At 42.8% G+C, this 26,416-nt stretch overlaps 1 protein-coding gene across 3 annotated transcripts in view; it reads left to right on the top strand.

The window, feature by feature from the left end:
• The window catches only part of JARID2 (jumonji and AT-rich interaction domain containing 2), a 234,088-nt gene that overhangs the window by 63,161 nt on the left and 144,511 nt on the right, over positions 1 to 26,416 (top strand). The window contains exon 1 of one of the 3 annotated variants that reach the window (XM_055406024.2): positions 21,176 to 24,061. The exons of the other annotated variants lie outside the window; for them this stretch is intronic. The gene's annotated coding sequence lies outside the window, so the exon portion shown is untranslated. Of the gene's footprint in view, positions 1 to 21,175; positions 24,062 to 26,416 lie in introns of those variants that run through there. 3 annotated transcript variants of the gene reach the window in all.

Below are 26,416 nucleotides of genomic sequence, written 5' to 3'. Positions count from 1 at the left end.
TCAGTCACCTCTTTAAACTCTGTCTCCAGATGCAGTCACATCCAGAGGTACTTCGGGTTAGGATAATTGAAACTTGGGGAGGGATCACAACTTAACGCCATGACATTTTTTAACATTCATTGTCATCAGTAGAACAGAACCATTATTATTTCAGTGAAGCTCAACTTACCTTGATCACTTCCTCCTTTTTGTATCCTAAGAAATCTCATGACAAGGATTATCTCCTGTGCTTCTTCTAGGAGTTCAATAATATTTTCTACATTTGCATTCTGACCACTTTTGAAGTTTTGTTTGGTGCAAAGTGTGAGTCAAAGGTGACTTTTTTTTTTTTAAATGAGTCTCCTTTTATTTTGGTTTAAAAACTAATCCATGCCATGTCCAAGCATTTCAACAACACAGAAGGAAATAAAGTTATAAATTCTCCACCTTGTCCAACCTCTTTCTAGAGGAAATACTTTCAGAGTTTTTCTTTGTTTGTATGTGTGTATAATTTAATCTTCCTTCTATAGTTTTGAAACTTGCTTTTTTCACTTAATCACAGAAGGCCTCTGAGTCTGTTGGGTTACTTTCCCAAAGGTTGAGAGGGAAGGAAAGAAGGGAAATTCCTGTTGGAAGTCTGTAAGGAGAGGAGCTTGTGTGTCATGGAGACCCCATATATGGGGTGTGGCTCAACTTTCATCTTTTTTTTCAATAGCTTAACCTACTCTCCCCGCCCTCCCATTAACTGCCGGGCTTCCCGTTTTCAGCCCTTGAACATCCTCATGGATCTGTTTGTGTAAATCTATCTTGTGTCTTTTAAGTAAATGGCTCCATAGGGTAAATGCTTCCAGGGGGAGTTGTGCGGGTGCCTCCATAGTCTCCTCTGGGTTCTGTCCCTCTTGTCCCTTCATCCTGTTGCGTCCCCTGAGAGGTTGACTTGTTTCCTAATTACTCAGCAGCGCCCTCCTCCCCCTTTTGCTTCCTCTTCAAATGCTGTTTTTCTTCCTACCCTTTTTTTTTGAAGACTTTAGTACCTATACCCTGTACCTGAGCACAGTGCTTTTTTTTAAACTTTGACTTTAAAAAAGTCCAAGAAATTTCTGTGCTAAGAAATTTTGAATGACACCCAGTATCCCTGTGCACTAGCATGCAACTCAAAACACGTTTCGTGAAACTTAGCCTCATGTTCATTACCATCTGTGAATGTATTTGGATCTGTCCAGTTTTTTTCCTGTTTGATTTGAAAAAAAAAATGTTTGTCAGGAGACCCCATGTATTGATTTCCTGTTAGGAATCAACAGTCTAGAAGGCAGTGTACCCTGGCTGTTCACCGCTTGTGTTGGATTTATGTGAGTAAAGGTTTAAGTCTCTTTCTCCCAGTTCCTGCTGTACAGAGGCCCCTCCTCCTGACAGTGCTGTATTCGGGAGGGGGTTTAGGGGGACACAGTGTCCTTTCCTGGCAACTTTATGCCTCTTTTCACTTGACAGGAATAGAGGGTCTTTGCTGTGCCTGGTCGCAAGGGGAAGGTCTGCCTTTTGTCACAGATTTTTCTCTCCATCTCAGGGGTTCTCAGTCCCTTCCTGGGGAATCTGCAAGGTGAAAAGTATTATTGGAGTAATACCATGGCGTTGGTTCCTTTTTCACTCTTGTTTCTCTCAGATGGGCAGTGGGGCTCCCCGGATACTACACGAGGTGAGATAAGGCAGCGAATTGAATTCTTTTATGAGAATCCAGGTGACTTTTGTTAAACCAGACATAAAGGAGACCTGCTGAAGTGCAAAACAGTGCCACATTTTTCAGTCAATTTATTTTGGAAAATGTAACTTACATAGGAATGTTATTTATGTTCATGTGTAGTAGTTTACGTTCTAGGTGAATTAATGTATATTCAAATTTTTTTTTTTCAGTTTTGAGTATCAATTTCTAAATATGTACCATGTGGAAAACAGCTCTCTGGGTCCTCATTTTTCAGAGATCCAGGATATTCTGAAACCTAGCAGTGTGAGAATTTGGTTTCTCTACCTACAGTCTGTGTGGTTGAAAACCTTTTTTTCTGGAGGATCCAGCACCTTCCCTGCTTTAAAGGACATTTGATTATAGGAAATTGCCAACGTATGCAAAAGTAGTGAAAATCGTCTCACGCACTGCCACATACCCACCTCTTGGCTCCAGCAGTGCCCACCGTGTAGTCAGTGTTGTTTCATTTCTAGTGTCTCCTTCCACCCCTTGGGTTGTAGTAAAAGCAGTTTTCAAGCATCATTTATTGTGTAAACATTCCATTATTAAACTTAAAAGATGAGGATTTTGTTTCCAGAAGACATACCCAGCATACCAATCATAGAAATAAGAGGTTTTAATATGAAAAAACTAGTCAGTGTTCAAGTTTCCTCTACTGTCTCTTTTTTTTTTTTAAAGGTTGGTTTAAAATAAAGTCTGTGCACTGAGATTGCTTGATAAAACTTCATTATAAATAATCTAATACCCTTACTCCAGCCGCTGTAATTTGTTGACGGACGGGGTCCTCTGTCCTAAGACCACCGCTGGTCGGTGTGTGTGTGGCCTCATCTCCCAACAGCCTTTGAGAGGGATCTGCTGGGGTGGACGGGGATTAGCTTCAAGGGGAGACCCAGCCTTCGGTTCACTTCCCGTTGCCACTTTATCCTCTGTGCATTTTCACATTGCAGTCCCTTAGCTGCACTTTTTTTCGGGTGGATGGGGGTGCATATCTATGGTATGTGTACTGTTCAGTTGGTATCTGGAAACTTCTGTGAGGTCCTTACCTCCCGGGGTCTATGAATACTGACGTGTGGGTGTGGAGTGTGACTGGGCGAGTGGACTGTCAAACCCTGACTGCCCACCTGGAGGGTGGGATTGGACCCTGGGGTCTTAGTTGGTGCAAGTGGGCGCAAGGCTGAGGGCCGTGGCTGCCCCTTCCATCCTGATGCAGGAGACCCCTGGAGCTTGGGAGGCTGCGCTGGGAGGAGAGGAGGGCCCAGCACTTGGAGGAGCTTGTAGAAACAGCCCCTGAACGATGGTAGAAATTTGGTTCTAGGGCAGTTTTTAAAAAAAAAATCAGAGTAATGCACCTGGAGATGAACAGGGCCTCCAAGAGTATTCTCACGTCCATTTTCACTTTCTTACCCTTCAGGATTCAGTCTCATCTTCGTGAAGCCTTCTCTGCATGCCCCCCCCCGCCATTAGATGCATCCTCAGTACTGGGGTTACCTCGTTCTTGTCTCTGTCTCACAGGCCCTTAATTGTTTTCAGAGGTGCCTTTCCCACTTCACTGCCCTGGGCCCCTGTTGGTCCATCCTGTTAGCGGATTGCTGGTGAATATTTATTTACCACAGGCCTGGCTGCTCAGTAAATGTTGGCGGAAGAAAAGACTCACCCTGAGTGAGAGTTCACATGGGGAAAATTCCGGGAGATGAAAGGGTCAGCCTCCTGCAGGGAGGGCCTTGCCACATGATGTGGGCCCTGGTAGGTCCTGACCAAAATGTCCACGAATTGTGCAGTGTTCTGGGCTCATTATTTGGTGTCGTTGGAAGGATTAAATGGTCATACGTGTACAGTGCTTAGAAAATAGCTAAAATCCACTGAATGCTGACTGTTTTTACAGAAGGAGTTGAAGCGTGAGGCTGTTCATCCAAGTTGCCGAGTGAAGTATTAGCATCACCCCAAAGCCAGGACGGTGAGAATGCAGCTCACAGTCATAGCGAGACTGTGTGCCTTGTGACCTCAAAGCACGAAATTCAAATTGTCAAGCCACCCCGCCCCCCGTTTCACACCGACAGCAGTGTGGGTTTTATGGGGGCCGCTGCTGTAGGCCGGTTACCCATCGGGCATGTAGAGAGTGGAGTGTCCATCACACCTGTAGCTTGAGAGGCCCTCGCCCAGTGAGGATGGGCACAGGCAGCCGGCGTGTAAGAGGCCAGCCAGGAAGGTTACTGTAGGCCCCCAAGTGTGATGCCCTCAATCAAAGTGGGGTTCTTGGTAGGCTCTCATCTTTCCCTTGGGACCAGAGGAGATTCTCTGCAACCATTGTAAATCCATTGACTCAAGGAAGCAAGTAGATCAGAAGTTGTTTAGGAGCCCAGAAAAACTGTGTAATGATGCTTGAATTTAATGAGGCAGAAACAAGTGTCCTTTTGATGCGTTTGTTTGCATTATTTGGGATCCCTTAGTCCTGCAGCTCATTTCTTAATGGTCCTCTTACTGTCCTCTGGTCTGGGGTTCTTCTGCTGCGTGGTTGTGGGTGATCCTTCCAGGGGAGGGGATTGAAGGGGTCGGAGGTGGGTGGGACTGGGGAGGGGTGGGTCTGGAGAAGCCAGCTGCCGCCAGGTCTGCAAGGTGGAGAGGGAGAGTTGAGAGCCTGCCTTTATCTAACAAGTGTTTGAGCATGAGGGAGGTGATGTGTTGACATGAACTCTTCGGGATTCTGCCTCCTCACTCATGGCAGGCTCGCAGTCCACCAGGAAAGTGTGTGCGCGCATTATGATGGCCTCTTTTACTGTTGCTTCCATCCTCATTTGGTGGTGTGTGCTTACCTCCCTTTCATGAACGAGTCTCCATCTTTAACATGCAGGTTAAAGCACACACTGTCTACCTTGAGGAGGGCAGACAGCTCGATGGAGCGTCTCTTTATTTGTCTTCCTGTTTCCCAGAGTTGTGAGCAAAGTTTCTAAATTTTGAGATGTTTCCTTCTTTCTCTTACCCATGGAGTACCTTTATTCTTCTTGAGTGTGGAAAATAAAGAACATTGTGTTAGGTTGCAAACGTTTATCTTATTTTTTTGAAAAACGTTTTTGTAGAATACTGGTGGAGGCTTGTGTCATTTCGTAGTCCTGATGATTTGAAGCATTCATGTTGTGTAGTTGTTGAAGTACATCTCAGTGCAATAGATAGTTAGCAGCATCTTGTCTTTTATACTTCATTTTTCCTGAGTAGTTTTACATCTTTTTTTTTTTTTTTTGAGCTTTACTGTAATTAAACTTGGCATTTGTTTAAGGAATAATTTGTGATTTCTTTGGCCATGATATGGAGAAAATGACATGTCTGTGCTCGGAGTGAATTCTGATTGAGAACCTTTGTCCTTTGCCTTGCCTTTTTTTTAATTTCATGAGTCAGACTGTAACTTTAAAAGAAACTGTAGGAGCTGTTTCCCAGGTTATTCACAAAATGAGTCTTTGTCTGCTTTTTCATTCACCATCTGGTTGCAAAGCTAAATTGGAATCGTGCTTGTTTTAATTATTTTCTACTTGTGTGGCCAGGAGGTTATTTGGTCTGGCGAGGTTACACTATAAGCTCACGCTCTCATTAATACCACCGCATCCACATCCTGCCCAGCATCAGAATGGTTAAGTTGATCCACTTGTGTGGCCAGCGCTTGATACAACACAGTGGTCACGACTTAAAATTACCGGAGGAAATGTGGTGTCAGTGTGTGGGTTTTCTTTTTTTCTTTCCCCCTCTCTCTCTTTTAAATCTCCAATAATGTTAATTAAGTACATTTTTCTTCCAACAGAAATACGATTATAAATGGCTTAGGTTGGCGGTCTTAAGATTAGTGCCTGGTGGTGCTAAAGGGATAGCTTGTGCATCTGCAGAAATTGTCTAATAAAGTATTCAGAGCTCTTACATTTTGAACACTCCACGGCGTGAATAATGGCGCAAGGTAGTCAGAAGCTTCTCCATTCAGTCACTGTTTTTGAGGAATCCGCCGAAAGAGTCTAATGTTGCAGAGAGGTATTGTTTAATACTAGGAAGGTGACATCAAAAGATCTCTTAAAAACATTAAAATACACTGCACTTTCCTGCTTGGGAAGACTGAACAGTTCAAAGCTTCAGTGTTTTTAGAAGGTGGCTTTATTCAAAGTTCTGTGAAATCCTGTTTGTAGGTTACGAAGAGTATGTGTTCATTGTCTTGAGAAGTCAGTAGTGGTTGTGTCCTTCCCCCATTTAAAAAGCACGGCAAACATGTAGTCTAGTACAGGGAACAGAGAGCAGAAGCTCCTGCGAAAGTGCTCAAAGTTGGCCATTCAGGCAAGAATTTATCAAACACCCTGCGATTTGGGAGCGTACCTGCTAGGTCACCCATTACAGATGTATGTTCTGCCATGAGTCAGACTTGGGTAAAAATTTGGAAAGGCTGGTAAACAGAAGTACTGCCAAACTAAAAACCAGTAGCTCTAACTTAGTCTTACATCAGAGTGTAGAAGGAGGAAGAAAGTGGGAGGGTTAGGATGGATGGGTAGGGAAAAAAAAAGACCTGCCAAGAAGGACGAGAATATTCACGTGAGGTTACTTCACTGATGATTTATTGGTATTTTACAGGAGGGGATTAAATGATCATTTGAGAAAAACAAATTGGCCATTTGCCTCATGAGTTTAATTTTTAAAGATACAGCTGAGTAGTAATTGGAACTCAAACTTGTCACACGGTTCTTCTACTAATGAGTCAAAATACATGGGGTAATAATATCAGTGTAAGAGGCTCACAGTTAAATCTGAATCTTTATTTTTCTTGAATTAAGTCGATGGTCTTTTACGGCTGCACCGTGGAGAAACAGTTTTATTATCTGGAAAGAGCAACATGTAAAACCCCTCTTCTAAAGTACCCATAACTTGTAAAGGAATATGTGTGGTAGTGAGCATACCTGACTTGAGCTCCAGGAGAAAAGACCAGAGTTAGACAGGTGGTGGAGGCCTTGATCTTCTGTCCTTCTGGTAGGCCTTCTGAGTCTAAAGAAGACTTTCTGAGGAAAAAGACCCTGCAGAGTTGAGACACAGAACAGTTCTTTATGTGGATTTGTCCTGAAACACAGACAAATCCAAACTGAGGAAATATGCATTCTTGTATTTTACATTGAGTACTCACTTGGAAGCACATTTCCTAAGCTTCTTCCCACTATCATCATCATCTTTTTTTTGCATAACAGCTTTGTTGACATATAATTCATGTACCATAAATCATACCCTTTTAAAGAATAAAATTCTGTGGTTTTTAGTATGTTCACAGAGTAATGAAACCATCACCACTATCTAATTTCAGAACATTTTTGTCACCCCAAAAGATAGACTTCAGTCCCATTAGCAATCACTGCCTCTCCCCTCCCTCCCGCCAGCCTGGCAGTCACTGCTGTCTCTTCTGGTGCAGTGGGTAAGACTGTTCTGGACGTTTCATCAAAATGGAATTGTACAACATGTGGCCTTATTGTCTGACTTTTTTTTCCTTTTTTTAACCCATCAATGTTTTTGAGGTTCATCCACATTGTTCCATGAATCAGCACTTCATCCCCCTTTTATTATTATTTATTGATGTGTAGTTGGTGAAACTGGTAAGTTACTGCTGTGCAATACAGTGATTTGTAATTTTTAAAGCTAATACTCCATTTATAGTTACTACAAATATTGTCTATATTTGCCTTGCCTACCCCCTTTTTAAAAATTTTTGTAAAATGTACCTAGCAAATTTTCCAATTTTAGTCATTTTAGGAATAAAATTCAGTGGCATGGACAGCATTCACAGTGTTGTGCAGCCATCACCACTATTGATTTTCCAGAATTCTTTCTTATTGCCAGTAATATTGTATTATGAGTAGACCACATTTTATTTATCCATAAATGACATTTGGTTGTTTTCATTTATTGCCCATTATATATAATACTGCTATGAGCTTTTATATACAGGATTTTGTCTGGACAAAGGTTTTCAGTTTTTTTTTTTTTTGTTAGTTAGGAGTGGAATTGATTGGTCATATGGTAACTCCCTGCCTTTTGTACATCTTTATTGGAGGAATGTGTATTCCTTTGCCCATTTTTGGATTGGGTGGTTTTTATTGGAGTTGTAAGAATTCTTTACATATCTTGGATACAGGTCGCTTATATGATAAATGACTTACCAACAATTCCTTCTTCTGCTGTCATGGAAATGTGGATATATTGGATGTCCCTTATTTTCTCAATTCCCTGTGAAATGGTATTAGCAGAAAAGATTATAGCTAGTTTAGCATCCAAACTTGTTCAGGAATGTGTAGGTGAAAAAGAAAGGAAATAAGGTTATGTGTCACCAGAGATGAGATTCAAAGTTGATGCCATAGCTTACCAAGTGATCAGGGAATCTTGGGCCAAGGGAAACAAACCCTTGAGGTGTTGTGCAGAGATCAAACAAATACCAGAGGAATCTGTTATCCTGCAGCACTTGGTGGAGAAGAGACGAGCTTTCCTGTTGTGGTTATCGGTATGGAAGGACACTCAAAACCCAAGTGGGCAGACCTTTAAAGTATGACATTTTACATCTTGGAAGACCATAGCCCCAAAGGAAGGCAAGGAGAGGTGTTTCTCAGACCATGTGTAAGTCTATACGATGTGCAAACAGGAATTGATCTGACAGGGTGAAGACATGGCAGCCTCCTCTATCTAATTAAAGCCTCTTGATGACATTAAACTGTGTTGCTTCATTACAATAAATCATATATTAACAGACTGTGTCTCTGAAGAGGCATTGTCAGTGTTCTGTATGATGGAGCGAGACTTGACCTTGTTGTTGCAGGGGTTCCTTGGAGGCGATGACTCTTGTTGCCCAGGGGGGTGTGAGCCCCACTGGAGTTCTTTGGAGTAACTCAGGTCTTAGAGAGTGCATCCTGATAATTCTGTTCTGCAGATGCCTATGCTTTTTATATTTTATACACACTTGAAATGTAAGGACTGTTTCCTATTGAGGGGAATACAGTTTTCATTCCCTGTTTTCACAGCCATTTATTTTCTGACCCCCTCTTAATTTTCAAGCTGGTCTGGGCTTGGCTTGACTTAGCTTCCACAGCAGTTTCTACAGGCTCATTCGACCAAGTGCTTGTTTCTTTTTCCCTCCTTCAGCCAGCATTTGGAGAGCCCATTGACGACCAGATGGATCAAGCAGGTATTGGCTATTTTTACCAGTTGATCATCTGGCAGACATTATGTCGTGCTCTGTATGTCTCTTTCTTAGATTCTTAATAGTGAAATACCCGGGGTAGTGTAGAATGTAGAGACAGAAGACCTGTTTGAAACGCTGAAGTAATGATAAATGCAAATGTAAGACTGGGAAAATTCTAGCTCCTGGGAAAAATCGACTCCTACTGCCCGTTCAAGACCTGGACCATAATAGCGTACGACACCACCTAGGCTCACGAGGGCTGCTATTAATTTATTTTCATTGGTTTAATTTTCAAAAGTTAATTATATTAAACCAGTGGGGTATATTTAATTTCTCCTTGATGCAGACTGTTAAGCACTCACCAACCTTTTTTTCTCTCTTGATTTTATAAATGGTAATCAAAAGTACATCTTAGCTCTGTACAACCAGAAGGGGCCCCGGGGAGAACTCTGTCCACACCCCTTGTGTTGTTCACCACAGCATCAAAGACATCTGGGTCACCTTGCTTTACAGTGGAGGTCTGCTTTGAACCCTGATGTCTTAGGACAGTCACTGGAGACGTTTGACTGTTCTTCCTACTGTTTGCTCCTCTGCATCCTGGGCGCTGTTTTCCTCTTCTTTGTTCTCTTCCTTTCTGACCGCTCTCTAGCTATCTGCCGGTCCTCTTTCTCTACTCTCCCCTTGCTGTGCAGGGGTCCCTGCACCTCTCTGGTCCCATGGTGTCCCCTGTCCTTGTAACCCCGCCACCCCGCCCCAGCTCTCCATCCACAGTCTGTCATCCAGGCCACAGCCATTTCTCCTTGACTGCCCTCTGTTCCTGTTGAACAGCAGTGAGAACAGCACCCCCTTCTCTTGGCGGAAGTGCTTGTCCCAAGCATGGCCCCTCTGTTGTCCTGGAGGACACCACCAAGGTGGCTGGGCTTCTGGCTCTGAATCTGTAATGGTAATAATAATAATTGGCGGGGGGCAGCAGTGGGTAGATTGCCTCTGGGTGAGTATGTCAGCTCTGACTTCTCGAGTTGTGTGTTTATGACAGTGTCTGCAATTTCAGTATGTTGTTGAAAATGGGAACCTGAGGATTAAACACTTTGGTTTTTCCAGTTTTCGAATGAACCGTTACTGTCAGTCTCAGAATTTAATAATTGCTAACATTTAGTTAGAGCTTAGTGTGTACTTTTTAAGCATACATTTAAAACAACATTTGTTGATTCATGTAGACAATGATAGATGCTAAGGCTTTTGTAAGGGAACCATTTTGCCTGGGGGAAGAATGTTGTACTAATTCCCAAATGTTGAAAACTGCTTTCTGGAGCTTATTAAAAACACCTCCCTCCCCACCCCACTCTGTTGTCTGTTTCAGCATTGGTTTACTAATAAAATACAGGTTTTGTGTTTTTTTTTAATGGTGAAGTTAAAATTTTAGGTGTAAGTTTTCTGCATTTTCAACATAGAACTGCTTTTTAATGCAGTCTAGGCTGTAATGTGCAGTCAGGTTTGGGCATTTTTGCCAGGCAAGGGTGAACTGATTTTCTTCATTGATTGTGATTCATGTAAAAACCAAATTAGTTACTTTAAATCACTCCTCTTCTATGCATTCCAGATCATAGAGTTGTCTCTCTTAATGCAGATGCTGTGTTCTGATGCGGTGGCTGTGACGTTGTTAGACTCAGGACTGACTGACCCCCCGCGCCTGTCGAGTGCCTGGCCCGCCGTTTCCTCTGTGTCTGTGTCTTTTGTAGTTCTTCTTTTGCAGAGGAAGGAAAGAAACTGATGACCACTGAGATCATAGCAGATAGAAACCATGGACTGGTTTCTGAGCCTGGTTCTGACTGTGTGACTTAGGTGATGAGAATGGGGCTTCATTTTCGCTGTACTGGGTCTTCATCGCCTTGGAGGCTTTTCTCTGGTTCAGCGGGCCGGCTTCTCACTGCGGTGGCCTCTCTCGCTGCAGAGCACAGGCTCTAGCTCTCGTGGGTGCAGTCGTGGTGGCTCCCTGGCTCCAGAGCCCAGGCCTGATAGTTGTGGTGCCCCAGCTTGGTTGCTCCAAGGCATGTGGGATCTTCCTGGACCAGGGATAGAACTCACGTATCCTGCATTGGCTGGTGGATTCTTTACTACTGAGCCACCAGGGAAGCCGAATGGAACTTTTGATTCTTTGCTTTTCATTAGTTGGGTGTGTAATGTACCTAGTATGCAGGAGGAGTTTTATTTCCTTGTAGTTTTTATTTCCTTGTGAGGGTGTGCCAATCCCTAGGCTGTAAGGTTTCCTCCCCATCTTGCATTGAATGGTTATTTTAGTGGGTGAGTATTGGAGAGTGATTGATTGATATGTAGGAAACATCTGATTTATCTCGACTTCCATTCATATGACTTGGTGGTGTCCTGGTATGTTTATTGCAATTCCAGCTGTGATAGGGAAGGTAGATTTATGGTGTGGATGCCATGACCTTTATTCCAGTCCTTCTTAGTTCCTTCCAGGTCAGAAATGTGTTTCCTGTGAGTGTGAATGTTGAATAGCTTTAGGTAACACTCCCAGATCGCAGATGATCTTGTGACTGTCTAGTCCTGAAGTTACCTGTGGGATCTTAACTGAAGTTTGCTTCCAGGCCGTGTGTTGGAGCATGTGTCTGTCTGTGATAATTTAAACCCTCAAAGTCCAGGTCACCGTGAGCAGGCCTCCAGTGCTGGTGTACTTCACATACACCCCATGACCTTTATAGCTCTTTAAAAAAAAAGGAACAAAAGAGGCTGTTTGCAAAAGGAAGTCTCCTATACCCACGCTATTCTTCCTGCCTGTGTGATGTTAGAAAAGTGTTATTTTCACTGTTATGTAAAAGTTCTTGATGGTTTCTTCTGTGTAGTTGTGAGATGTTTCCTATTCACTGGAAAAGTGTGAAATACTCGAGCAGAGCTAGTACCCCCTCTCACCCGTTTGTCTTTGCTGAATGTACCTATTAATTCTACACGAAGGAGTCTCCCTCCCGTGTGCTCTTTCCAACTCACCCACATTCTGAGTGTGGGAAAATTTAACTCCTTTTAAATATAGTTATGAATTTTCTTTGAAACAGTGGCTATAAAATCAACAAAGGCTTCCTTTAAGCAGACGGGCTTTTATTTTCTCTACACCAGATAGGGAAGTGGTCACAGTCTGGGGCAAGCCCCAGCCCCAAACCTCATATAGGCATTCACCAGAAACGCCTGCTCTTCCCGGGCCCCTTCAGAGTTACAGGTGCTCAATAAACAAGGCTTAACCACACACCATTGACTGGGCTATCTATTTTGTGTTTAGAAAAGTTTATATTTACATATAAAATATCTTCTTTGGGTAATACTGTATTCTAGGAATTATTGAAGGAGTGCCAATTAATTTTGCCACGAGATTGCTGAATTAGTCATTATTCTTTAGTAAATAGAGAGGAGAAATCACATTGAAAGGCTGGGTTTGGAACAGTGCCCAGGCCTGGGCAGAATCACAGTCTCCTTATAGTACCTTCCCTGATAGATAGTCAATAAATGTTTTCAACCAACACAGTTATGTAATTAAATATTATCAGGAGGGTGTGCAGTGCTGAGAATGTCTAAAGTTAGGAATTGCAGAAAGAGGAAGAGTGTAATTTGGTTAACAGTTGGACATCCTATTTTGTGTTTGATTTATTTAAAGTAGCTTTTTATATCACACCAGTATTTTTTATTTCAGAACATTTAGAAACTCTGGTTACAAAAAAAAGAAAGAAAAATAGCAGCATGTGTACCACTCTGGTAATTATTAACATTTTGTGTTTATCAGTTTTTCTTTTTCAGTTAGTGGGCTGAAACATGGAGAAATAAAACAAACAGCCCCCAAAGCATATTGCACACAAGATTTATACAAGTCTTGTTTTAGCGTAATTTCCTGCATGTTTCTTTGTAACCGGCTGCATAGTATTCCAGAGCACGGGGGAATGGAGTCACCCCCCTCCAGGCTTTGTGCAGTGGGTTCTCCCCACCTCTCCTTTCCTTAACAGTGCCTGCTTGACCCAGTGGGGGTGTGTGGGTGTGGGGACTTGGAGTGGTCTGACAGATCTTCAGCTAGCGCAGCTCAGACGCTCTGCTGTGTCTGTTAGAATTTATTAACACCTGGCTTTGGAGTAAAGTAGTGAATCCTCCTCAGAGTTTAGTGCATCTTCATAGTTATCGCCTCAAGTTAAAGAAGAGTGAACTACTTGGTCGAAAAAGACCCTTCAAAAAAAAGTCTTTGGATTAGTCTCTCTGTATAGCTCTTAGCTTGTATAGTCTCTCTTTCCTAGTTGGTTAAAATTATAGATGGTTTTTATTGACAAAGTGTTAGCATCATTCAAGTAAACTCTCATACTTCAGAGTGAACATTTCTATGCAATGTGACCTTTTTCCATCCAAATATTTGATTTGTATCCTTATTTGCCCATTACTTAGGCATTTAGTACTAAATTAGTGATTATTTATATGCTTTGATTTTAGAGTGTGTTTATGCCTGCATTCTAAGATGTGTTAACCAAGTCTGGGCAAGTAAAATAATGAGATTTCTTGTGAATAACTGCTTCAATTATGCAGTCCTAGTTAGGATTTAAGAAATGCTGTTGTGCATGCTTTTCAAATTTGACTTTCTGATCTTTTGTTTTTTATTCCACTGAGCTTCAAACGATGGGTGTCATTAAGTTCTCCTTATATGCAACCAGATCAGTCTTACTACAATTTTTGTGGGAATACTTAGTGCTGGTGGGATTCAAAGATGGTGAATATTATATTTAAAAAAACCCTCCCAACGCTGTGTTGAGATTAGATTGAACAGCTGGTTGTGTGTTGGAGAGAATGATCATATCATCTCCGTGTGACATTGGGAGTGTACGTCAACGAGACCTGTGGCATGTGGTTCCGTGAGTGTCTTGGAGCAGGGCGGGCGACTGTGGCGTCCTGTCACTGTGCCCTGCACCAGTTAGCAGATGATCTGTGGGTTACTGTGGCCCTTTCATTATCTCTGACTGAAGCAGGGTCTGGTTAAGATCAGATTGTTTAGACTAAGGCACGTTGATCTTGGCATAGTAATCGGGAGAGACTGTGAGCCAGCTAGACCAGGAAAAGCCAGTGGTGATTAAAGGGCAAAGCAGTTCACTCCAGTATTCTTGCCTGGGAAATCCCACGGACAGAGGAGCCTGGCAGGCTACAGTCCATGGGGTCACAAAGAGTTGGACATGACTGAGTGACTAAACAACCACCACCACAATTTTTTAAAAAACTATAAACATTTAATTTTTGTAAGTGCAGGATTTGAAGTTTTCTGTTCTCACGAAATGTGGTTCGGAGCACAGCAGGAGAGAAGATCACCGCTCACTGTCTTTCATCACCTACCTGCATTGCCCTGGTAGTGCTGCTGTTTAACCATTTTTTAGGAATCACATCTTTTCAGTTGAATAATGGATTTTGTAATTTTGAAAAGAAAAAAAAAAAGGCAAAGCAGTTAATAATTGGGGAATGGCTTTGGTGTCCTTGACTCATCTTCTAGTCATTCATCCTGATGTATGCTGCTTTTAGATTTACCTGGGTGGACCTTCAGAGTATTAACAGCTTCAGAGTATTAAGGCCCATGGTGCTGACCTTGCTGAACTGGGCATCAGAGTTCCTGCCAGCCCTCCTTTCAGCTCTCCAGGGAGATCCTGAGACTGCTAACCGGGGGTTGTCTAGTGGGTTTTGTAGCTACGCAACATCGCACTCCTTAGCATTTGTCCTGGAGCTTCAGTTTAACATACTGTTTGCATGCCTGTGTGCTCAGTCTTATCCAGCTCTTTGTGACCCTGTGGACTGTAGCCCACCAGGCTCCTCTGTCCTTGTGATTCTCCAGGCAAGAATACTGGAACTGGTTGCCATTTCCTCCTCCAGGGCATCTTCCTGACCCAGGGGTTGACCCCCCGCGTCTCCTGTGTTGGCAGGCACCTGGAAAGCCCCACCACTCTGTTTACCTAATATTAACTGAATGCATAGGTATACAGAATTGAATGCAAAGTTTAAGTTTTAGGGGAAGTAAATGAAATTCTATCACACTTGGGGAGTAAGTGGTGGTTTTATAGTTTCCAATGGTAGCTGTGAAACTTGCTTTGACTATAGAAAGTAGTAGTCAAACCGAAAGCACTTGTGGAAAGTAGAAGAAAGAGGTGGCACTCCCTACTTCTCTGTGGGCGTGTTTGTTTTTCTTAAATTTAGTGGCTGGCGCTTGATTAGTTTCCTCTCCATTCTGTCACATGTTCCATGTAACAAAGATGAAATGCACTTTGACATATGGCAATTTCCCTGGTTACATTGGAGGTTAGTAGTCAGCCTGGAGTATGTGTAGCTCTGGCTGACTCAGCAGTTGTAATTTAAAAATAGAATTTTTTGCAGTTTTTTTGAATAAAGTTTATGTGACAGTCTGATGAACTGCCGTTTTCTTAAACAGCTCTATTGAAATTTGTTACATACCATACAATCCACCCATTTAAAGTGTGCAGTTCAGTGGTTTTTATAAGTTCCGAAGGCTCTGCAGTCATCACTATAAATCCAGAGCATTCTTAGCCCTCAGAAGATCTGATTTTAGAAGTAAACTTTCCATGAAGATACAGTGTTGACTGGTGTTCCTTTGATAGGTTCTATCCTATTTAGCATGTATCTATCTTTATATGTTCTCACCTGAAAATTTTTAATCTCAGATTGTCTGTCTCTTCTTGGTCAGAAGTTTTCTGTAACACTCAACTGTTAATTAGCTATAAACGTTGTAACTCCCTGCTTAATGCTTTGGACATCTCTCTTTATTTTCATTAATAACTTAATCTGTAAGCTGCTGCTTATATCACAGTAGAGTTTTGAAGACTTGGATTATGTGCTATTTTGGATTATCATCTTCCATCTTCAGTGTTGAGAATCTGTTAATTTTTTTGGGGGGGGCGCAAAGCCTAACTTAATTTTTGATAGAAAGGTGAGTTTGCTGTTATTGCAGAAATCATAAAATGCATGTCAAGTGTGATTTCTCTTGTGGCACTGTAATTTGGAGGTTTTTTTTTTTTTTTTTAACTTCAGTTGTCTTCCAGGCTCAGGGATGCTAGTTGATGTGTGTTCCTACTACTTTCTTGCTGTGCTTGTCAGAAGTTACTCTGGTTTGGAATAACCAGAGTGGAGCCCTGCTATCATGATTGGAACTGCACCCCAATTTGAGATTGGTTTGTCTTTGGACCAAAAGTCTCAAGGTCGAGCTTATCACTTTATGTTGTTCTGGTCAGTGTAGTCCTGTTTTTTTGCCTGTGCAGTTGAGAAAGAGCTTTTGATGGAAATTAGACAGTGTTTGGAAAGTAGTTCGTGTCTGGGTGAGGGATAGGATTCAACTGAAATTCAGTTTATAATTAAATATAGCTGGTGTTTTATTCACATCGTGTTGGGAATGGCGTAAGACCATCTGTGCATCTTGTACATTTTATAGCTTTGGTAAACTTACTCTCCCTTATAACTACTTTATTCCCTTTAGATACAGTTTTCTGAAGAGGATTTCCATTTTCTTGTGTTTCCTAGAGTAGCATAGGGGTAAGTTTCCGGTTTAAGACAGCACTCAAGAGTGGCTCTGTTCCGGTTGGGTCCCGTCGTGCCCTGGGGAGGCTTGCTTTGTGGATTGCTGGGAGATCTGTGTGGGGCTGAACCTCACCCCTCCCACTGCCACATTGCGCAGTCTGGATCAAGTTAGCCTTCTCTTCATGGGGTGGTTCTGAGAAATAGTTGTGGTCCTACGTGTAAAATGTGTTCTGTAAACGTTTATTGTTGTTGTTGTTGTTATTCAGCAGTTTGTATTTGAAATAATGAACTCTTACGAACTGAATTTCCTGTCTGGTAACGCTGCATTCTGTGTTTTTGTCAGATGTAGCCGGGAATCTTTGAAGAGGGTCACAGTCTTTCCATCCTGTTTAATGTGCATTGAAACATCTGTTTGGTGAATGTTACTTTGGTGGCTCAAAGGAGTTTAAATGCACTTCCCAGAGATCCTGACTCACATTAATACATTCGTTTATTCACTAGGAGAATAATCCATTCCTTATTACACAGTAGCTTGTAGCAGGTGTTAGAAACTCCTGTTGTTAACACTAGTGGCAATCAGCATTGAACTGTTTCCCTTCACTGTCTGCTGTCTTGTGGTTTTCCACCATTTATTCTTAATTGTCATATATGGTGGGAGTAATTAAATCCATGATTCTCCTCCCCTTGTTATGAATGTCCGCACCCCTTTTTAAGTTTTCTGAGCTTTCCCAGATTCTGGTTTCAGTTAACGTGCTGATGGTTTTCTGGTTTGTGGGGCAAAATAGTTGGCTTTGGTGTGGCTTTTTTCCTTCTTCCTTCCTGCTTTTCTGCATTTGATTGGTGTACCTGTGTACATAACTCTTAAGGAAAGATTTTCCCTACCTTTATCTGGGAGAGGAGATGTAGTCTTCGCCTGAAGAAGCCTTCCTGGCCACCTCTGTGAGCATCGCTTGGTATCATTTGTCCTGAATATGCTCCAATGGATGTAAGCATTTGGATGTTTGTAATTCCACATAGGTTTTAAATATACTTGTCAAATTTATGTAATTGAACCATTTTATATCAGAATAAAGCCAGGTAGAAGGATTTCCTAAAGCTGTATTTGTTACTCGAGCCATTAGGTGATTAAGTAAGCTGAGTACACAGGGACACATGTTAGGCAATTAAATATCCAGTAGCTACTCTGTTCAAGGATTTGGGGCTCAGGAGTCGAGTGTGTTGATTTAATGCAAGATTTCAGGAAAATGTATGTGGGGGATGTGGAGAATAAAGAAGAGAGCTGCATGCTTCTCATGAGAGAAATGGTTATTTAAGCACGGAAGCATTCTTGTAAGTAGTTTAACCTTTTAAGCCTGCAGAATCCATTTTACCTTCCCTGATTATTTATGTGGTTGGTGAGCATTTTTCAGAAGTGTTTCAGTCTTCACGATGTGTGTATATTGGGAGGAGATCAGTGAAAATGGGAGAAAGAGAGAGACATTCTCTGATTACACTACTGTCTTTTTTAAAGATATATCATAATTTTATTGTGGTTTAAAAATTTACACGTTGTATATGTTGGTGGTAGGGGCTTGAAAACCCATTTTACAGGAGAAGGGAATTTAATTGTGCCTCAAGTATGCTGTTTTCTCTCTGAGTCTACATTTTAGCAGGTTATTCTGTGTGTGTGTATGTGTGTGCTGGGGGGCTCGGTCAGTGCTTTTTCTAAAATGTATTTTGGAAACTTCCATTGCCTGGTTCAAACTTTCCATAAGCTCACAGAATTGGTTTTAAGTTTTAATTTGATTTGATATTTTGTTCCAGATGTTAACTAGCGGATTTTCTTTTCCCTTTGAGTTCCACTTGAAAGGGCAGAGAGGTTTGCTCTTGCTTTCTTCTCAAGCATAAAAACGTCAAACTTTGTGTTATCCTTTATTCTTCATTGAAACCATTAGGGGGTAAAAAAGCTCACAGCCAGGCCTCTGCAGACAGGAACATCGTCCATCTCGATGAGAAGCAGCTGCACCAGGAGGAGAGGGCTGGGAGAGCCCACCAGGACACACTGCGCTGCTGATGCTTAGTGTTTACTCTGGGCTACCTCTTTGGGTGGGTGGATGGTTGAGGGGAGTTATATCAATTAATGAAACAAAACATTACCTATTTCAGCAAAAGAGCAGGTCATAGTATGCCATCTGAAGCACATGAGGTGAAAATTGAAGACTTAAGGGCCATAGTTGAGAAGGTTTTTCCATGTTGATAGTCGTGCATTAGGAATGGAAAGCATTTTCAGTGAGATTGCTTAGACCATCTTGTAACATGAACTTCCCCTTTGACCTTGCAGTTGAGGTTGCTCTGCTTGTCACTTTTTTTTTTTTAAATAATCCATCCAGGAGGCCACCCATGAGTGATGTGATAGATTAGTACCAGTTTGTTCTGAAGGACCTAGTTGTTATTTTAGTTTTTATTCTCTAATCCAAGATATGACGACTTCCTTTGGGTGATGGAAGATACTGAGCAAAAAAAATGTGAAAAATGTTCCATCAAAGGAATGGAATTTTGTGGGCGGGTAAAATTTTAGTGTCTCCATCCACAGCCACAACCACATCATGTGCCCTAATTATGCATGTGTGAGTGAAGTGGGTCTGCCTGGGTTATCCAGAGAGAGTGACTAGAGAGTTTTCAGTCAGAACTATTTCCAGCTTGGAAAATTCCCATTTCTATTTCCAGGGTTGTTCAGTCTGGAGGTAGAGGGCAAATTAAAGAGCACAGTTTTAGAAGTGGGATTGGGTTTTGGCACTGGCAGCTTGGTAGCTGCAGTTTTGGCAAAAGATCACTGATGGGTTTGGCTCAGCTCCTGAGGAAATGCTGCAGAGAAAAAGGAAGGAATGTCATAAAGCCCCCACTCAGCTTCGTCAGGCTGCAGTTTGGTTTGTTATCAGTGAGGCTGAGGGAAAGTTGAAGATCAAACACAGCAGGCTTCTTCTTCTGGCCTTCAGCTTTTCTCCCTCAAATCTTGGATGGCTGTGCTTTTGGAGACAAGACACACACCATGTGAGGCAGTCAGTTGTCACATTCGGCCGTTCATAGATTTATCGTCCTTGGGATGGTGCAGGTTGTAGCTGTGGGTTCAGAGGTGGTGACGGACCACTGCATCTGAGGACTAGATGCTGCTTGAGTCTTCTGGATTGTATTCAGTTCTGTGATGGACAGCTTCAGTTCTGATTACTCAGAATTGGGGGAGAATTGGGGAGAATTGGGGGAGACAGATCACCTCCGGGCACAAACAGAGTTAGAATCGCTGCCAGCAGCAGGGTCGCTTTTCTGTGCTTTTGTGCTTCCCAGTGACCAGTCACCTGAGCTGACCTTCCATGAAGAAGACAAAGCTGTGTGTCTTTGTGCTCTAGCTCACCTGGTTTCTCTCTGTCCCTGGAGACTTCTATAAAAATATTTATCAAATTTACTGTCTGCCCATCAGATATTCCTTCACTGTAAACATGGAGACCATGCAGCTGTTGGGGCGATTTTTGTAAGTACCCTGTTTCTTTGATCCTAAGATGTATCTGGTTTTCATGTTTAGAGCAAGAAATAACCAGGTGGCACCTGTGACATGGTGTCCCGGAGCCGGAGTGGATTTGGGCGTGGTGCTGTATCTTAGAACCAGACCTTCAGTCTATTTCTACACTCTGCTGGGTGTTGGAATTAATTCCTATTGAAACAGGATTCAAAACGATTTCATTTCAGTGCTGGATCACATCATTAAGTTACTTTGAATAAACAAGGCACAGAAATGAAGCAGCAGGCTATAAATCTGATATTAGTGAAAGAAACAGTTGTTGTGGCCAAAACCTGTGGCACCTAAGAAAAAAAGAAAGGGGGCCCCCCAGTGGATGAAGTTCTGTTAAGTCCAAAAGGATTGCCTGTTCTAGGGCATCCGGAGGTGGGGTGAGCAACTGGACTTAACATTCAGGGCAAAACAGGCTGGTATCTTGAGGCCTGATTGGGGGATTGTGAATTGACAGTGGTGTGTTCTGTCCCAGTGGTGTAGAACGTAATGGGAATTCTTTACTTTTTGGTGAAGGAAGAGGATGCTGCTAAATACGGATGATGAGGAGATGTGAGCTTACCTTGTGTGGTCGGTCAGGGAGCTGAGCATTGGTTAGAATCTCTGAGTAGGCATGTGGTTCTGATAGGGGAACCACATGCTGATACTCTGAGTTGGAAGAAAACTTTTCCTTCCAAGGTGAGGAAAGACATCTTCAGCCAATAGGGAAAGGTGACCATGGGGATTAGGGCGAACGCGGGTGGAGCTGTTCTGCCAGCACGGATGGTGCCGGATGGTGCCACGATGGTGGGGATGGTCACACCGACCAGGCAGCCCTTCTCCCAGCGCAGGGCAGCCTGGGGGCCTGGGAAGACATTGGCCTCATGAAAGCTGATGGTCTGGGTTCTCATCCCTGCCTTTCCCGGTGGATTCCAGACAAACCTTTCTGACCATTATGTAGGGTTACGTATATATGTAAGACTGTTTCTAGTTTTCTCTGCTGGCTTCATATGTACGTTTTGGTGCATGTGTGTCATGTTCTGTCAGTAGAAAGGAGTTATGTTGGTACCACTGAAGCCTGCTTATAACTGTGACCTCTGAGAAGCTGCTATTGTGGGGGGCATGCTGTTGACCACCAGTTTCATATTTACTGATTTTTTTTTTAATAAAGGAGTGACCATTTAATGGGTTAAACTTGGAAATTATTCTAGCCTCCTGAAAAGTTGCTGTGTGGTCCCTCTGTACACATGCTTTTGTGCGGCGTTATAAATGGGATGTTTTGGCATCAGTGGCGGCTTCATTTGGCAGGGAGAGAGGCAGCCTGAATCATGCTCCTGCCGCGGCTTCCAGACTCCCCTGGCTCTTCACTTTGCTCTGCCCATCTCCTCCCAAGAGACTCTACAGACTCATCTGGGCTTGGCTGAAGAGTTGGTTTAAAAAAATAAAAATAAAAAAGCCAGATACTCCTGTAGATAAGCTTTTTAAAAAGGAAAGTCACTGTGCTGAATCTTGAAGCCAGGGCGTATTTCAAGTGTGTGTTGATTTTTCGTTTAGCTCCCCAACCTCCCAGTGAATAGTCTCCCTCAATGCTGTCACAGGGCCAGTGGAGCTCAGTCTGCCTGCCGGCCCCTCACCGGACAGACAGGCGGGAGTCCCATAAACCCAGTCTTTACTGCCCGCTTATCTTTCGCAGCTCCCATCTTCCCTGAAACGCTATTTGTTTTCTTATACTCGAATTAATTTATTGACATGTAGTTCTTTGTAACAATGCATTGAAGGCTGCTGTAAATCTGTGCGATTGTACTTAGCTGAGACCCTGTGAGGCTCCAGGTCTGAACCACTGCAGCTCTGATACTCCTCCCCCCAGCCTTCTGGTCGCATTGTCCTCTGTCTGCCAGTTGTCTCCTAGGAACACACGCCCTGCCACTGTCCCGGCTCAGATTCCGGAAGCAGCAGCCTCGAGGAGGGACCCACCTGCCTCTGCAGGGTCATGGCTCACCGCTCCGAACAGGAGGCTGGTGTCTGGGACAGGATGCTGCCGCGTCTTGGGGTTTTCTTCCCTTCCCCTGCTGTGTTCTCTCACTCGGCTCCCCTGATCTGCCGTATGCTTAATGTCAGAAAGTCTGTTGAGTGGGACTGGGGTCCCGTCACATAAGGAACAGACGTTGGATAGAGTGCTTCCAGCTGATAGAGCAGTAGAAAGGTTTTTTCCATCATTTCCATGGCAAGGTCTGAATTTTCTGTAAAATACCCATCAAATGGAGCGCTTCCCAGGTGGCTCAGTGGTAAAGAATCCGCCTGCCAGCGCAGGAGAGTTGAGTTCGATCCCTGGGTTGGAAAGATCCCCTGGAGAAGGAATGGCAACCCACTCCAGTATTCATGCCTGAAAAATTCCATGGACAGAGGAGACTGATGGGCTGTGGGGTTGCAAAGAGTTGGACTAAACAACAACCCGTCAGATGTGCAAAGTAGGGCAGCTTTGCAAGCAAATGCTGTGTAGCACAGCAGAGGTTATTAATTGGCACAGGGCACCTTTATTGAGAGAAAGGAATACTTTGTTTTCATTGCTGAACAGTTCCATTTGTGGATATAACACACTTTTACCCACTCATGATCTGTTGGACAGTTGAGTTGTTTGCACATTTAGCCATTATACACGATGCTGCTGGGAACACGTATGTGTGAGTTTTTGTGTGGATGTGTGGTTTCACTTGTGTTGGGTATGTATACCTTGGAGTGAAATTGCTGGGTCCTGTGATAACTCCATTGAACCTTTTCAGGAACAGCCAGACTGGTTTTCAAAACCATTGCCCCATTTTTCATTCCCACCACAATGTGTGATAGATCCAATTTCTCTAGCACTTACTACCGTCAGCACTTAAACTCTTGTCTTTTTTAATTATAGCCATCTTTTTTTATTATAGCCATCCTGGTGGGTGTGAAGTGGTGTCTCATTGTGGTTTTGATCTGCAATGCCCTCATGAATGATGCTGTCAAGCATATTTTCATGAGTTTATTATCTATCCATTTGTGTATCTTGAGTAGAAATCTTGAGGCTAATGCATATCATCTTCTGAGAAAGTTTCAACAGATTCATATGTTAACTTACTTAAATTTCTAGTTTTACTTTTGAACAGAGCAGTCTGGAGATTTCAAAAACAAAACACCCATCTCTTTCAGAAACAATACTATCTAAGAAGGGCTCTTTTTGAGTAATAAAATTATTTTTTAAATGTGAAATTTTAGTCCCAGATCTAATGCCATTTGATAAGGTAAATTAGCAGTTGAAATCCTAGCAGAAAGGGAAGCTCCTGTCACCTGAAATGATCCTCTTCCTAGTGTGCATCCGACGCTCCTCTTTGTTGAGAAATCATAAAACCCTTAGACAGCTTGCCACTTGCTTACCACCTGTGGTTTTAGTACAGAAAAAAGTTTTCAACCAAAAGATTAAATTACTTTGCTGTTTCTTGGAAACTTTGAGATGGTAGTTCCACCCACTGATCTTGATCCACTGAGGTTTTCTTCTTTCACTAGCACAAGATCCGAGGACCTAGCTGAGTCTTTCTTTACACTTAACAAAAAAAAAGCAAATGGAAAAAAAAAATCCCGAGACCACTCTTTTGCAGCGTAAGATAATGGAGGCTGCGTAATGGCGCCTGAATGTATTCAGGTCCCCCCAGCCTGTTACTTTAAGTGAAGGGTCTTCAGCAGGGAGATGGGCTGTACTGGTCCCGGTGTGCCTGGTTTTAATCACAAGCGTCCTTACGTAAGAGAGGTAGGCGCTTCAGAGGCAGAGAGAGAAAGGAGAGGGGAAAACAGAACCTTAGAGGTTGGAGTGATGATCTTTGAAGACAGATGAAGGGGCCACAGGCCAGGGAAGTCGAAAAGGCAAGGCACTGGATTTTCTCTTGAGAGCTTCGAAAAGAAAACAGCCTTACCAAACACCTCCGCTTTAACCCAGTGAAACTGATTTTGACCTTCTGGCCTTCAGAATCTGTTGTTGTTCAGGCGCTAAGTCCCTCTGCCACTGTTTGTGAACCCATGGACTGCAGCATGCCAGGCTCCCCTGTCCTTCACTATCTCCTGGAGGTTGCTCAAACTGGTAAGAGAATAAATTTGTGTCTTAAGACTCTGGTTTTTGGTATTTGTTAGCATCGACAATACGAAATTAGGCTGTGTTAACCTTGTTTCCTTGTCCTCATTAACAGAGGGTGGACTTGAATTTGTTAGCTTATATGAGTTAAATTATCCCTTTCCTCCTCCTTATTTATTTTTTTAATGATAAAATAATTAACTGTATCACTGTCAAAAATCAAAGTGTTGAATATAGGGAATGCCTCGTATATCATCTGAGTTTTTGTCCAATTGCTGATGGAATTCAGCCAGTAATTTAGTTAGGGAACCATATAATATGTGTTCCTATCAAATACGAATTTTCAGGGGATAAACTCTCTGAAGAAAGTTAAAGCAAGTTGTGTGGTAGGGTGGTCGGAGAAAGCTTCTTGGAGAAGGTGACATTCGATTGAGACATGAGTGTTGCGATAAGGGAAGAGAAAGAGAACGGCAGGGGCAAGTGAGCTTGAAAGAGTTACTTGGAATACGGGTTCAAACCATTGCAGACGGCAGCAAGAATGCAAAGGAAACATGCTGAAAACCAGACTGACTGTATCAGTGCTTCACTGTTCTTTTGTGAATTTGGCCTCTACTGTTGGTTGGGACAAGGCTCTGAGTGTAGAGGGAACAAGCCCCACGCACACCCATCCTGCCCTTATTAAGAAGTTTGTGGGTCTCCAAAGGTAATATAATTATAAAGGAATTGTCTCCCTGCACATTTTACTGATTTTCAATTTCAATGATGCATGATTAGCAGTTTCTAATGAACACAACAGCATCAAAATAAGCAAGCTGATACTTTGCTTTCAGTTCAGTTCAGTTCAGTCGCTCAGTCGTATCCGACTCTTTGCGACCCCATGAATCACAGCACGCCAGGCCTCCCCTCCCTGTCCATCACCAACTCCTGGAGTTCACTTAAACTCATGTCCATCGAGTCGGTGATGCCATCCAGCCATCTCATTCTCTGTTGTCCCCTTCTCCTCCTGCCCCCAATCCCTCCCAGCATCAGAGTCTTTTCTTAGGCTGCAATATAATGATATATTTTGTATTTGGGAATTGTTGAACATTTTACTTGGTAAAAAGTGGTTATGGAGTTGTTTCATGTATCAGTGGGTGGTTTTTACAAACCTTGTAACACTCAAACCCAGTTTGCCAGTAAAAACTGGTTCAGTATTTCTAGAACTTTCACATGGGAATGCAACATTAATAATTTCATTGTTCTCCGTATCTCAATAAAGTGGAGATACTTTAAGTATCTTTGCTTCTAACATTCTCCATTATGCAGCAGTTCAGAAAGATCTGTCCATCCCACACCTTCCAACATGATAGCAAGGGACTGCTTTTAGCCTAAGAGTTGATGAAACACTTAAAAGGAAAAGCAGAAGACAGGAAAAAGGAAGGAGTTGGGGAGGAGAGGTTATCCTATACAAAACAACTCTCCTTTTTTAGGGCCAGTTAAATCCCATGGATGGAGGAGCCTGCAGTCCGTGGGGTCGCTAAGGGTTGGACACGACTGAGCGACTTCACTTTCACTTTTCACTTTCACACATTGGAGAAGGAAATGGCAACCCACTCCAGTGTTCTTGCCTGGAGAATCCCGGGGAGCCTGGTGGGCTTCCATCTATGGGGTCACACAGAGTCGGGCACGACTGAAGTGACTTAGCAGCAGCAGCAGCCGGATTTGACAAACTTTTCAGACCATTTTACAAAAGCCCTGACCTCAAAAAAAACACTTTAAAAATCGCTTAAGTTTTAAGTAGAATTTGTTTTGAGATGAGCAAATTTAATATTATCAGTTTTGGTTGTTGTGGTGAAATTCACGTATTACAAACCTCACCATTTTATTTATTTTACAATGATGGTTCCAGAGATTCAGAGGTTTCTTTGAACAGGGGAGATGTGAGGGGAGGCTACAGACTGTAGACTGCTCAGTGTCTTGAGACAGTGGTGCTGGGGCCACTGACAGGCCCGCCCTCTCGCTGTCTGTCTGCGGCGAGCCGCCTGCTTCCCCATCAGTCCGTTATTTCACCAGGATCTCTCAGAAGGTTGCCTAGAATATGGTTAGTGTAGATCACATGGGTTGCTCTTTGGTCACTAAGTCCTGTCTGACTCTTTGCTACCCTGTGGGCTGTAGCCTGCCAATCTCCTCTGTCCATGGGATTTTCCGGGCAAGAATACTGGAGTGGGTTGCCATTCCCTTCTCCCAAGGAGATAACGTGATTTTGCAGTAATGAACGTACCATTTTTCCTAGCAGAACGTTTCTAGATTAGACTCGTATAATTTACAGACTGGAGAAGGATATAAGGCAGGTGCGTGGGCTTATTTTTATCCTCTTCCTTCATT

The sequence above is a fragment of the Moschus berezovskii genome, chromosome 23, assembly GCF_049115385.1.
Source record: "Moschus berezovskii isolate FMDL1 chromosome 23, NW_MosBer_1.0, whole genome shotgun sequence".
Lineage (NCBI taxonomy): Eukaryota > Metazoa > Chordata > Mammalia > Artiodactyla > Moschidae > Moschus > Moschus berezovskii.
Note: the sequence above shows the minus strand (reverse complement) of the source record. Positions and strands in the feature narration are given on the sequence as shown.